Source organism: Cupressus sempervirens, chromosome 9 (assembly GCF_028749045.1).
Source record: "Cupressus sempervirens isolate cs-2001-9-10 chromosome 9, ASM2874904v1, whole genome shotgun sequence".
Classification (NCBI taxonomy): domain Eukaryota; kingdom Viridiplantae; phylum Streptophyta; class Pinopsida; order Cupressales; family Cupressaceae; genus Cupressus; species Cupressus sempervirens.
The window spans coordinates 477,290,486-477,305,984 of NC_143126.1; positions in this window are offsets into that span (position 1 = coordinate 477,290,486).

The window sequence follows — 15,499 nt, forward strand, 5'->3', positions numbered from 1 at the left end:
AGTTAGATGTTATCAATAGTTTAATGATGAATATTTTAATAATTTAATTAGTTCTAAAAGAGCTATGATAATTTTTGGAATTAAGTATTAATATGTTATGATGGATTATACTTTAATTGCAGAGTTAGATTCTTTTGAGGTTTGTTCTAGTAAAGCGTTAAAAGGGGATAGCATCATAGTTGACTTATGAACTTGGAAACCCTAAAATGTAATTTGAATTGGAATTAATACCTCTATAATTGAACCTAAATGTTAATTGATCAACTCATTCAACCAAAGTTAAGTGTTTCCGTAATGATAGGACTTTAGGGGTTCAAACCTATGTAGTATGAGGAGATGTCAACTCTACATCTTAATGATATGTAGTCAAAAAATCACTTTAATTCTATGCTATCTATCCATAACCTAATTAGTATGGAATGTATTAACTTAGTACATTAATTAACATTTTGTTTTAAAATGGTGTGTTTTTTTCCCTATATTTTGGGCATGACATCACTCAGAATGTTTCAATCTCTTCTACATCATCTTCATTTGTATCACTATCACTAGAAACATGTTTGATCTTTTTCTTCTTCTCTTTAAGTTCTTTTAGTGTCAGTTTATCTTTGAAAGAAAATTCAACATTTTTAGTTTTAAAATTATCAAAATTAGAAAGTTTAGAAGTAGTGAATCTACCTGTCAATCCTTCAAGGGTTAGATTACTTCTAGGAACACACCTTAGTTCTTCTATGGAAGAGACTCTAATAGTATGGATAGGAAATAGGGTTCTCAATACTTTTTTTATCATAGTCCCATCTACGATAACACCATTTTCTCCTCTAAAAACATTTATAAAATCTTTGATTCTTGCACAATATTGGACTATTGTCTCACCTTCTTGCATTCTTATATCATCAAACTTTCCTTTTAGACTTTTAGCTTTATCTCTCAAAAAATTCTTATCTCCTCCATAGATTGTATCTATAGCATCCCACATGTTCTTAGTAGAATTGCATCCTTTAGTGTCATCAAACTCTGAGTAGCTTAGGGTAAATGCAAGCTCTAACATTACCTAATTGTGTTCTTTCTTCTTCTTCAAATCATCAATAGTAAGGGCTCTAGTAGGGTCAACATGCTTAGAGGTAATGGTAGATTGTGCATCGGAGTCCTCCTAGATGTAGCTTCAACAAACTTTTCCATGTAGGGAAGTTTTCCTTGTCTAGTTTAGGCATCTCCTTTATGTAAATATTGATCTGTTGCTTTAAGTACCTTCAAACTATTTTCTCACAAATACCAATGGCTCTAATACCAATTGTTGGAATTCTTAAGAATAACTAAGAGGGGGGTGAATCAGTTATCCAAGGCCCAAATGTATAAATAAAACTTTTGAGTGCTTAACAAATTCATATCCATAAAACCATATCACGGATGTATCTATTAGATCATCTAATACCTTCACTTAGAAGGTCACTGTCATAGGTCAAAGTAAATTTGCAAAAATATAAACATGAAATACCACAAAATTATTCAACACAATTTGACATATGGATTCTATGTAGAAATCCAATTTGGAAAAAACCACTAGTAAAATGCTACCAATTTTTACTCTTTTGAAGTGATGCCCTATTAAAGGTCAACCCTATTAAAGGTTACAATAGACACTGTTAGATGTGACCTAGTTAAAAGATTTCAATAGCCCTATTAGGAATGAGTCTTGTTAGAGGACTTTAGAACATTCTATCAAAATGTCACCTGGTTAAAGGATTTAGAAATGACCACTAGGTCAACATTAATCCAAAAGATTTATCCAGAATGATATAGTAGTTAGAAAGTAACAATAGGACTTAATCTGATAATAAAATACAACTCACTTACAGATTACAGATCTTTGGATTAGTCCTCTATTTTTCTTGGTATTCACACTTTTCATCTCTAACAACTTGTTCACCCTTCAAGCCTTCTACCTTTTAAGCCTTCTTTCTTTGTATCCTAATTGTAGTCTCTTCTATTTGGCCACCATATGAAGAAAAGCCCTAGAATTCTTGTCTTCCTTAGGTTCTTGTACATGAATACCTTTGCTTCCTAGCTTGCTATCCCTATAAATAGAGAATTTAGATCTTTTTTTTGTTTAAGTACAATCGTGCATTTTAAGGTTAGGAAAGATTCAATGAATCTACCCACTTTTCAATTTTAGTACCTCTAGAAACTTCTTCTACAATATTCCTTGAATTTTTCTCAAAATTGTTTATGTTGAATTCTATGCCACCAGATCATTATACTTATCTTCCATGCACTTCACATAATTCAAAAAATTAAATTAGTTGGCTCAAATTCATCAATTCTTTAGTTCAAAACTTTTTGTTTTCATTAGGCATCTACACTATTCACTTGGCAATAAAAGTCTTCTGATGCTTGGCCAACATTGGGTTGCTCAGCATCAACTACATCTTCTCATCTTGCTCACCATTTTTATTTCCCAAATGCTCAATACTTGCTAATTTTTTGACACTCAAGACTTAATAAATCTTGCTTGGCCTAAACTAAGCTTGCTCAACTTACACTATTTTCTTGGCTAAGCTTGGTAGACACATTTTATGAAAACACTTCTTCTTAGGTTAGCTAAAGTAACCATTTACTTTATCCTTAAGTATATCAATAATACATCACATCAACCATACATCTCTTACTTTTTCTTAGTGCTCCTTTTATACACCAAATAACCCAACCTTTCTCTAGGTTCTCTTGTTATCTTCTCTGTTCAAATCCTCTTCATCAATCAAACAAATGATAGCATTCATATGAAAAAGCAATTGTCTCACTAGTAAGTAGTAGGTTTGATATTATTGATAAAATAATGATTGTTTCATGATAGGTCCCACATCTCAAACAATCTCTTTTCAATAGTTAATAACTAGGGAATGACACTTGTATTAATTCAATTTTTATTCCTATTTGATTCAATGAAAAACTTCAATGCATGATTATATTCATGAATTTCATTACAAATTTTGACCAATTATTCCTTGTCATGCCTTCCATTCAATATTTTCCATAGTGTCTCTATTACATTCTTTCCAATATACATAGAAACAAACAAATGCACAATTAGAAGTGCTCATACTATGACAACCTACTAAATAGTCTAGGATAGATTTTAAGTCGAATTTTATCATCAATCCCTTGATGAAATTCATGAACATCACTTGCATCATTACTAAACAAAAGACAATATCAAAATTTAAATTTCATAGAAAACCCTACTTTAGATGGAATAAAATTACTTGGACAACTCATTCTATTGTATTCCAACTTCCATATGTGAGGTGTCATTCTTCATGGATTTGATGTTGTCTCTTCTTTCCCATTGAATTTTTTTTTTTCAGTAATTTGATACTTATGATTTTTTGTGGAGAAAGTACCTATGATCATAAAACACTTGCTTTCCTAAACTCTTTGAGTGATGAGATTTCATCTCTAGACCACAAATTGGAAATACAAATTTTACCTTTGTTTGAAGACCTACAAGATTGTGCATAATTAGGTACCATGTGTAGAAGATTCATATTTATAATTTTTATGCACAACTTAAACATACAATGAAGATACATTGGTACTATTACATATCAAAAATATGTGTTAATAGTTTTATATACCACAAGAATGTGTTAGCCCAGGGGCATCATGTATTATCCATACAAGTATTGCACATAATTTAAATTTTCTTTCATTTATTGGTCTAGAGACATCATACATAGTGACCCCATTCCATAACTCCAATAACTCATCAATAAGGGGCTATATATATCACTTATTACTTACCTAGTTGAATTAACACAAAAAAAAATAAAAAATGTTATGGACCTTTTGATATTGTATTTATAAATTGATTTAGATGACTATTAAATGGGAAAATACCTAGTATAATCATTGCCAAAATTATGTGCTCCCTCTTCACAGACATCCAAAGAGGAATGTTATTGTTAATAACAAAAATAAGCCACACTAACTAAATAGATCTTATCTCTCCAAATGGATTAACACCATCTTCTACCAATGGAAGCTTCATATTATGAGGTTCTTCTTTAAATAGTGGCTACCTATCTTCTATGTGCTTAAATATAGAACCATCTTCAAGCATTCGCATAATGTCATCTTGACATCTAGTATGTGCATGGCAATCCATAAATTATGCCAAGCTAGTGCACATGAATAATCGTTGCAGACATAAAATAATAGAAATGTACTAGAGAACCTTGCAAGGAACCTATTTGGTTATTTTATCTGATTGATATCTACTAATGTGATGATAAGGGAATTCTATTGCAAATTCAATTTTTTTATGATATATATTATGATCATTGGGATATGCATGTATTGTCTGATACTCCATTCCAATATCTTTCCTAATGGCTAATAATTCTTGGTAAAAGCAAGGTATAATGTTTGATAGTGGTAACAAACACTCACCTATAAACCTAAAAAAATAATTTATTATTATAAAGAACATTAATGGTATGTTAATAGATAAGGTGACAAAAATGACACCATATCTTAGCATACATGAGATTGCTACATTGGACATACCATTCATAACCTTGAAGTTCACCAACAACAATATAGCAAAGAGAAGCATAGTTTGGGAGCCTTGATACAAGGGCTTATATACCTTTTCAATTATAGGTATATCAAGGTTCTCTTCATCATCATTATTAGATGTGATACTATCATCATCTTCATCACTTCTACCAGTAATATCTTCTTCAATCCTATTCTCTGGCGCATTATTAGCTACACCAATACCATCATCTTCAATTGTGTTCTCTACCTTAGGATCATCTTCTTCCATGGGAGAATTACCTTTTTCTTTGATACTCACACCTCCATGTTTCACCCATTGGAAATTCATATTCACCAAAGGAAAAAAATCATTTCCCCCTTCAATGTGATGATGTTGCCTACAATGTCTCTAAGTTGTTGCGATTAGAATCCTTTGATACTTCAAGCCCTTCCATTTTTTGAAAGGACAATTACATTTTCCATCACTTTTTTCTTTTGATGTGAGACCACAATCTAACAATTGTCACCTTATTTTGTTTTGGGTTCATATTATTAGGCATGGATTTTCTTCATGGGAAAATATACAGGCTATAAAATTATGTCAAATACAAACACACAAGCATTATTAGTTCTTCTATATAATATAAAATAACAAAATGATCAAATATTACTCTCTTCATTAAGAGTGGCAACTAAACAAATCAAATGAGTTATACAATTTAAATATATATAATAATAAGAAAATCTTTCATTAAAAAAAATCACTATAGAGACATAGATCTCATTGGTGCAACAAGAGACAAAATATATATTTATTTGTTGAATATTAAATGAATGAATGACTAAAAAATCTAGCTAGATGCATATTTTTATAACTTAATCAATTTAATAACTTTTATATTCCCTTCTATTCCCCTAACTTGACAAAAGCTTCCATTGTGTAGCCCCCTAGTTTGTCGTTATCATGGATCTATGTGTAGGTAAAGAGGAGAGAGTGAAGATCCTATGGTCAAAACACCATATCAAATTAGAATGACACTTTAGCAATGGCCCTTCCTATAAAAAATGTTATGTAAAATGTTTCTCATTATGTAATGTATTATGAGATCTTCATCAATAAGAAAAGCATTAAGAAGAAGGTCCAAAGATGTATAAGGATATCATGATCCACTTTAAGGTTTATTGTTATGTGTTATAACAATGGGGTACTTATTTTGTTTGGTCATACTACTTTTTGAAGATGTACACTGTATGGAAGTTTTGTTCTATAGGTTATTTGGAGCATTGTAATATTAGGAATATACATTTATATATTCAAAGGCATTGGTTGATTATTGGGAAAACTTGTAAATGGTATAAGCATGATTAGTCCAATGAATAACTTAACAATTCATTTTTTTGTTTTTTACACCATATCTCAACTCATTGGCATATTTTGGGTTGCTATTGAAGAATGATGAAGATAGTTGGTAGAAGAATTTGTAATCAGATTTGGTAACTTGGTTTTACTCGATATATGAAATTATAATGCTTTGTAGTTCCAAAGATAATAGATTAGAAATGTACAAGAATATGCAACCATCAGGTGTTTTAATGTTATGACTTGATAATATGTGTATGTTAATTAAGTTTACATTATATTTTTGTCTGAATGGAATAATAAATTTATCTTATGAATTGACCCAAAGCTCAATCCTCACCATCAATTGTAATGCAATCATGATCTAAAGAAAGTACAATATTCTATTAAGTATACTTCAATTTTTCAAACAATGTGTCCTTGATAATGTGTATAATAGAAACCATTGTAATATTGTTCATCATATAGCAAGTGTAATTCTCATCATGTTTCCACTCCAAAATATTGTTGTCTAGTGCTCTCTTTCAACTTTCATTTATTTACTTACTACATATGATTCAAATGAAATGAATAAATAATGATCTATACAAAATAAAAGTTAACATTTACCAAATAATATCACAAAATCTATGGTCATTATGCGTAGCATAAGCATAATTGGTATGTGCAAGATCATGGTGTGCCAAAAACTGGTGATCTAAAAAATATGTAGTTCTAAAATGCTTGAAAGAATATCAAAATCTATTCCATATTTTTTCCCACCCATCCTGATACTAAAGAAAAAAATTAATACCTTTATAAGTCCTATTATATATTTCGATATCAACCCTATATGGTCAACTTTAAAATGTCCCAAAAATGTGTTTTTGGCCTATTCTTGTGTGTTTTTTTACTTTAAACATGTAGCTAATGATTTGTTTTCACTAAAATTTCATGAAATGAAAAAGGTTTCTTAATCACATTCTTAGCTTTCCGCAAATATAAGTTTTGTCAAATTAAAATTTTAGTAAGTAATTATTACTTATTTTCTAATGTTGTTACATATAAAGTGTTGATTAACACACTACTTGACAAACAACTATAAGTTTCAAATCATACAACATTTCCAAAAGATGCATCACATTCTATGTTTCTTCTACTATAAGGAAAAAATAAATTCAAATATTTTTGAGTTTTGAATTAGTTAAGGTGGTCAGTCATGAGAATTTTTTATTACGAAAATACTAAAGTAGAAAATTAATATTTATTTATTTATTTGGAATAAAAATACCCAAAAATATGCATCACATCTAGGCATGAGTCTACTTCTTATATCTAGAATATTATTTAAAAATATTATCATTTGATTTTGATTAAGATGGTCAGGTGTACATCTACTTCTTATTTTTGACCTAATTTTTTTGTATTATTGCATTAAAATTCAAAATTTTGACCAATCAATTTTTTTTTTTTTAAGATAAGGCCTAGTATTTTAGAAACTAAATTTAATTTCTTAGAGATTATTTTCTCTCAACTTTTTGATATAAAGTTTATAACAAGTAGAAAATTGCACATCAAGTTGACATAACTCTAATTTGCCAATTTTTTATTGCCACTTAAGAGCATAGTTTGGTTGACCATGACCCTAAAAATACCCTAGTTATCATGGATAAGAGCTCCTAGACTTATGATCCTACAAAATAAATAGGAATTTTCCCTAAGGAATTTAATTTAAGGAGGAAAAACTTGTTACTTGTATTACTACAAACTAAATTGGTTGTTGATTTTATCCAATGCTTATCACATAATATTTCTTAAAACTGATAATAATCGCTTATATTATGTTCTATACTCCAAAATGATAACATATTTATTCTTGCATCTATCTTTAATTCACCCATCTAGTTTTAGTTTTATTTTTCCTAAATTTCTCTCTCATAACCTACCTTTCTTTACATGTTTTTTTAGGTGATTTGACCAAATATTATTGCATCTTCCATTTTGATAAAATAATAAGTGATGTGTAGATAGAAAAACTAATATGTTGTTCAAGGGAAGCTCTCGAAGGTAAATCAAAGAAACCAAATAACTTTAGATGACCAGTATAATTATAGAGTAGAAAATATATCACAATGAAGAATTATCGATATCATCTAATAGATACATGTAGTAAATGTGTATTTAATAGATATATCTATTTTAAAAAAGGAAATGGTCTACATAGGAAGATGTGTAGAGTAAAATTTTTTATGGATATTGGTTTTACAATTTACATGAGTCCACTAAATAATATTTCACATCATAAATGATAAAAGATTATGTTAAAGCCCATAAGATTAGAAAATGTGCTGTGAAATAATATAAATGAATTCATGGAGAAGCTAATGGAACTCTTAATTAGGTCATGAATAATTTGTAAGCATGTAAAAATGATTCAAAGGAAGAAAAAAAAAAAAGGTATATGGACTGAGAGTTGAGATTTTGGAAAGATAGTGCAGAGTTAAGTTGTGATCAAAGATCAAAGCACAAAGACCCCACAAAGAGGAAGTAGAGATAGTGCATAAGGGATTTGATAAGCTTTGAGAGGAAATAAAATTAAAATCAATTAATTTCATGTTAAAATACCTAATAGTTTCTACAACTTATTGTGAAATCCGTTAATCAGGTAGTCTTTAATAGGATTTAAGAGTTCTAGATTGAACTTATTGTAAATCCTCTATCTAGATCAACACTAAAATTGTTGTATATGACCTCTTAATATATTGGTTCCTAATAAGACTATGAGATGTAATGTGTGGATGCATGATATTATATTTCACTTTCATTTTTCTTTATTGTTTTACATTTCAACATATCAATAAACAAGTTTACATTTCAACATTTAGGAAGTAAATGAGTTGGAAAGGTTAAATAGGTTACTGTTATGAATTTAATGTCAATAGTTTGAATTAGTAAACTTTTAGCAAGTTCTAATCCACCCCTCTTAGTATAAACCTTTCCAACAAAAATATTGATAGTATTGAAGGAGGCACAAGGTAGTGAAATTACATGTTGACCTACCTATTAATCAAAGAAAGATGGATAGTGAAGAAGTTTTGGGGTAGTTGGATGCCCTAAATAACTACATCAAATTTTAAGACATGGATGAGGAAAAGAAACTAAAGTTTTTCAAAAATAATTAGAGGGAAAATATTGACATGTTGTAGTATTGTTTAAGCTAAAATAATGGCTAAGGTAATGGATATGTTCACTACTTAGGGTGGGATGAAGGCCATGGTAAAGGAGTAAAGTTATTATTAGGAGGTTTTTGGAAAATGAATTTGAGAAACTGGCAAGATACCTTAGTATGTCAAGGTATATTCTTTAATATGAAATTGGTTTGAGTGTACCAATGACTTTATAATAGTGTTTTTAGTTGGACATTAGGGTTGAAGAGAGAGTGAAAATAAAAGAAGAAAGATAAGCAGAAAAAAAACAAATAGTAGAGGAAGAGATAATAGGCCTAACAATGAGATTCAAGAAAAACAAAACAATGGAAAAGTCAACTAGCCATTTTTTATTAAAGAGGAGTTTATAGAGATGGTGGAAGGTTTGGTTCAGGTAGACTTAAATGAGTCTTCATAGGGAGGTACTTCACTTAGTAAGTTTGGATGTGTCTCATCAATCAAGTGTCATATAATTGAGAAACAAGAGGGAAGATAAGATGCTACTATTGATACAAGAAAAAGAAGTGGAGATTAGAAATGTCCATCCAATACTAAACGGATATTTTGTAATGTTTATAAGAGGTCTAAGGAAATAAAAAATTCAACAAAAAAATCCATCTCTAGGACTCAATCTTTTAGTCAAGGTAGAATTTGCAAGGTGATGTTTATTTCAAGATATTTTGATAAATTGGTTTCTTAGGAGATGATAAATAAATTAAACCTTGGGAAAATCCGACATAGTAGACCATACAAGTTCACTCAAGTGACTAATGATCAAAATCTTTAAAAATTCTAAGAGAAATTTTATGTTGAGTATTCTATAGGACACTATTATGATAGAGTGTTGTGTGATTTGGTTTCAATGACTTTTTAATATTGTTATTGGGAAGACCTTGGTAGTTTGTGAGGAGGAAATTACATGATGGGTACAATAATACTTACATTGTTAATAAAGATGACAATTTTTTAAAATAAACCCCCTTGAAAATTAATCAAAATTTTCAGCCAAGGATTATATATTTTCATAATTCTAAGAGAAATTTTATGGTGAGTATTCTATAGGACACTATTATGATAAAGTGTTGTGTGATTTAGTTTCAATGACTTTTAAATATTGTTATTGGGAAGACCTCGGAAGTTTGTGAGGAGGAACTTACATGACGGGTACAATAATACTTACATTGTTAATAAAGATGACAATTTTTTTAAATAAACCCCCTTGAAAATTAATCAAATTTTTGAGCCAAGGATTATATATTTTCATAGAAAATAAGTCTTGATTTTTTAGGTTCTTAATGTGAAGGGAACACAAGGTGATGTTGAAAGGATTGAAAGGAATGATGAAGTCCAATATGTAACATAATGCATGGACAGATTTGGAGTATGAGATGGTGCAATACAATGTGATGATTGGGACCACTGATTCATATTGGTGTATAGGACAAGGAAAACTAAATTCACCTAATAGTGCATGATTTTAATGTTTAGTTGGACCTTAATAGTTCAAGAGAATTGGATTATTACATAATATTCTAAGCATTCATTTCAAAATATAACTAAAAATAAAGACTAATTAAATTTACAGAATGAAAATAATATTTGTATGCTTGCTAACATGAATTTATCTTAATAAGAACCTTTAAAAAATCTAATAATCCCACTTCCACATGAAACCCTTGTTATCTATACTTTGATATTTAAAAATCACAAATTTCTAGGTGATGCAGGAGCATCCAAAGGTATAAGGGCAATCCTATGTCACCCAAAAAAATGTACTTAGACTTAGTTTTTGTTTCATGTCTTTACATTTTTGGATACCCATTTGGCTCAAATAAAGGTTTCAACTCTCATAGTTCAATTATCAGTGCGTTTGAAAATCCCAAAAAATTAGGAGCATGTACTTGGGCCATCATTTGGGTAAACTAGAAGGTGTGAATTGGCCAAATGAATGTAATCATGATTTAGAGCATTCTAGAAAAAGAATCAGGTCAATAGGCCCCACGGTTTGAAAGTTATTGCAGTTTTTTGAGTTTTGGAGACCTCTTAAGAATGCTTCAAAGTCATGTTTGGGGCATTAAATGACCTCAAAAAGGGTTGAAAAATGGGGGATGAGAAAAGCTTGTCCATAGGGCTATAGAGTGCTTCAAGATCTTTCTGAAAATGTAAACGGTTCATCAATCGGAGCTACGGTTCAAAAGTTATGCCTCCCGAAAGTTCGGTTACCGTTTCTGGATTCTTCTAGATTTGCACCGACTTCTAACGCAGCTTCCAAAACCTTCTATTTCATCGGTGGATGCCTACTAAAACTTTCTAGAATGTACTCCTAGTCCTTAACCCTCTGGGGTCTATTTAAGGAGATTTTTGGCATTGTAAAAGGCAGTTCGGAGTGGAGTTTGAGAGGAGGTGCTAAAAGGAGAAATATTCTCCAGATTTATGCTATTGTAAGCCCTTAGGGCATGTTCTAAAGTTTATTTTCTCTGTACTATTTGTACTAGCTTATTTTCTCAGTTAATATAATTTCCCTTTTCTGTTGTGTCCATTCTATTCTTGGGTTGTGTCTCCATCAAGTGGTATCAGAGCTCATTTTCCTGAGTGTGTAGACAGAGTGCCGACTGTGAGGCAGTTTGCACCAGGACTGTGTGGTTGTGGGTTCAAGTTAGAAGATGCCTCCATGAAGAGAGCATGGTGGAAGGGCTAGAGCTATTGATCTTGAGGAGGTTAGAGCCCTCTAGAGGCAGGTACAAGCATTGTAAGAGGAGCTTCATAGAGGAGCAAATGTTGCCGCAGGTGACAATAGTGAGGATGACAATGAAGAGGAAGTAATGGGACCAGAAGAGGAAGTTGACAGGGAAGTTCTGAATCCTATAGAGGAAAGGCTTTTTAGGGCCATTACTAAGTTTGGGAAAAGACCTACAATTGAAGTGGGTATATTTTAAGGAAATTTGAAACCAGATGAGTTGATCGATTGGATCAATGAACTGGAAGAATACTTTGAGTATGAGGATATAAGGGACCCAGATAGGGTTAAGTTTGCAAAGGCCAAACTGAAAGGCCATGCCAAAATCTGGTGCCAAGAGGTTCAACTGGAAAGACTTAGAAGAGGAAAGGAGAAGATCACAAGATGGGATCGCATGGTGGACAAATTGAAGAAGCAGTTCATTCTTGTGGACTACGAGCTTGATCTGTTTAAGAAGATGCATGGGTTAAAGCAAGCAGGAAGATTAGTCCAAGAATATACAGAGGAGTTTTATCGACTCTTGATTAGAGCGAGGCATGCAGAAGAAAATAAGGAGAAGGTTGCTCGTTATATCAGTGGGTTGCGACCTAGCATCCAGGAGGAATTAAGTCTGGTAAGAATGACCAGCGTTGAAGAGGCATACCAGTTTGCCCTACAAGTTGAAGAGAAGTTAAATAAAAGGTTTGAAGGAAGAAAAAGAGGGTGTGGTCAAGGAGGAAGGGGAAGCGGTAGATCATCTGGAGGCCGCAATGAAACCCAAAAGAAAAATGAAGATGTGGGTACTAGCAGAAACTAGAGGAATGAGGGTTTCAACCACTCCCATGATCAAGACTTTGGAAATCAAAGAGGAAGAGGTAGAGGACGTGGACAAGGAAGAGGAGGCTTCCATGGTAGCTATTTCCATTGCAATGAAGAAGGTCATCGTGCCTTTGAATGCCCACAATGACAAGGAAGGACAGATAAGAGAGCTGAGGGCCAAGCTAGGGTTGCTCATGTGGATGAGGATGCACAATCATCACATTCAAAGGATGCAGAAAGAGGAGAGACCTTGGTAAATGAAAGAGTCCTACTAAGTGGTGAGAATGAACTAGTACAATAGAGGAGTTTGTTCTGTACCAGATGCAAGTGTGAGGATAAATGTTGTGATGTGATCATTGATGGTGGTAGCACTGATAACTTGGTATCAGAAGAGATGGTCTCTAAGCTGAAGCTCAAGAGGGAGAAACATCCCCAGCCCTATCGGATTTCTTGTGTAAAAGATGATCATAAGGTCCTGGTAAGTGAACAATGTTTAGTAAAATTCAAAATTGGGAGTTACCATGATGAAGTTCTCTGTGATGTTATTTCGATGGATGTTTGCCATCCATTGTTGGGTAGACCATGGAAGTTTGATAGACATGTAGTACATGATGGACATGCAAACACACACTCTCTCACAAAGGATGGAGTTCGCCATAAATTGAAGCCCATGAAAAAGGAAGATGAAAAGGTATGTAGCAGTGCTAGGATTTGTCTTGTTGATGGAAGGAAGTTTTTAGATGGCATGAAATGTCAGCATATGTGTTATGCTTTGATTCCTAGGAAAGATAAAGAAGGTAGTAGTGAAATACCACTTGAAGTTTTAGATTTACTAGGGGAGTTTGGAGATATTATCTCTGATAATGTTCCAGATGGATTGCCACCAGTAAGGCAAATCAGTCATCAGATAGATCTGATTCCACGAGCTAGTTTGCCTAACAAGGCTACTCACAGGATGACTCCTACTGAAACAGAGGAGCTAAATAGACAGGTTCAGGAGTTGTTGAGGAAGGGCTTGATTTGAGAGAGCCTGAGTCCATGTGCAGTACCTGCAGTACTCGCACCAAAGAAGGATGGAGAGTGGAGGATGTGTACAGATTCCCAATCTATAAATAGGATAACCATCAAGTACTGGTTTCCTTTGCCAAGGATGGATGATCTTACAGATTGTTTGAGTGGAGCTCAGTACTTCACAAAGATAGATCTAAAGAGTGGCTATCATCAAATAAGGATTCGAGAAGGAGATGAGTGGAAAACAACCTTCAAGACCAAGGAGGGTCTTTATGAGTGGTTAGTCATGCCCTTTGGATTGACAAACACCCCAAGCACCTTCATGCGGCTCATGAATGAGGTACTTAAGAAGTTCTTGGGAAAATTTGTTATTGTTTATTTGGATGATATTTTAATTTTTAGCAAGAATTTGGAAGAACATTTACTACATATTCATAGTGTCTTTGAAAGGCTAAGGGAAGAGAAACTGTTAATTAATCTAAAGAAGTGTGTCTTTGCAAAAAGGGAGTTAGTCTATTTGGAATTTTTTATATCACCTGAAGGTCTCAAAATGGATCTAGAGAAGGTAAAAGCCATCTTGGAATGGCCTACTCCAAGGTTTGCTACTGAGGTAAGATCATTTCATGGTCTGCTTAGTTTTTACAGGAAGTTTATTAAGAATTTCAGTGGCATATGTGCACCCCTAACTGATACAATAAGAGGGGATAGAAAAGAGTTCAAATGGACTACAACAGTTGTGAGAAGTTTTGAATTGCTGAAGAAGAAGGTGACTAAACAGCCTCTATTGGCACTTTCAGATTTTAGAAAAGTATTCCAAGTGGATTGTGATGCTAGTGGTAGCGCTATTGGGGCTGTATTAAGCCAAGAAGGTAAGCCTATTGCATATTTTAGTGAAAAATTGAATGATGCAAAGAAGAAGTATTCTGTTTATGATCAAGAATTCTATGCAATAGTTCAGGCCTTAAAGAAATGGAGGCATTATTTATTGCCAAAGGAATTTTTTTTGTATACTGATCATCAGGCATTATAGTACCTAAATAGCCAAGGTAAATTGAATCAGAGGCATATGAAGTGGGTAGAACTCTTGCAGAGTTATACATTTGTGTTGAAGCATAGAAGTGGAAAATCTAACAGGGTTGCAGATGCACTAAGTAGGAGACAATCACTGCTTACAGTAATGCAGGTTGAAGTAGTTGGGTTTGATGAACTCAAGAATTTGTACCCCGAGGATCCTGATTTTGCTGAAGCATGGAAAGCTTGTAAAGAACCTGTTGTTGGAGATAGAACAAAGTGGTTAGACTATTTGATTTAGGATGGCATGTTGTTCAAAGGTAGTCAATTGTGCATTCCAAGGAGTTCCATGAGGGAAAATCTGATTAAGGAGAAACATAGTGTAGGGATGGCAGGACATTTTGGTCGAGATAAGACCATTGCGATTCTTAGAGAACATTATTTTTGGCCTCAAATTACACAGGATGTGAAGAAGTTTGTACAGAGTTGCCAGGTTTGTCAAGTTGCCAAGGGGTTTAGTCAAAATACTGGACTATATCAGCCATTGCCTGTTCCATCAAGGCCATGGGAGGACATAAGTATGGATTTTGTTCTTGGATTGCCAAGGACACAAAGGGGTAATGACTTAGTATTCGTGGTGGTTGATAGGTTCTCCAAAATGGCACATTTCATTCCATGCCACAAAATTCATGATGATGTCCATATTGCAGACTTGTTTTTCAAAGAGGTGGTAAGACTACATGGTCTTCCAAGGAGTATAGTTTCTGACAGAGATACTAAATTCGTGGGGTATTTTTGGAGGAAATTGTGGAAGAAGTTGAGAATAGACTTGAAATTCAGTTCCACGCATCACCCACA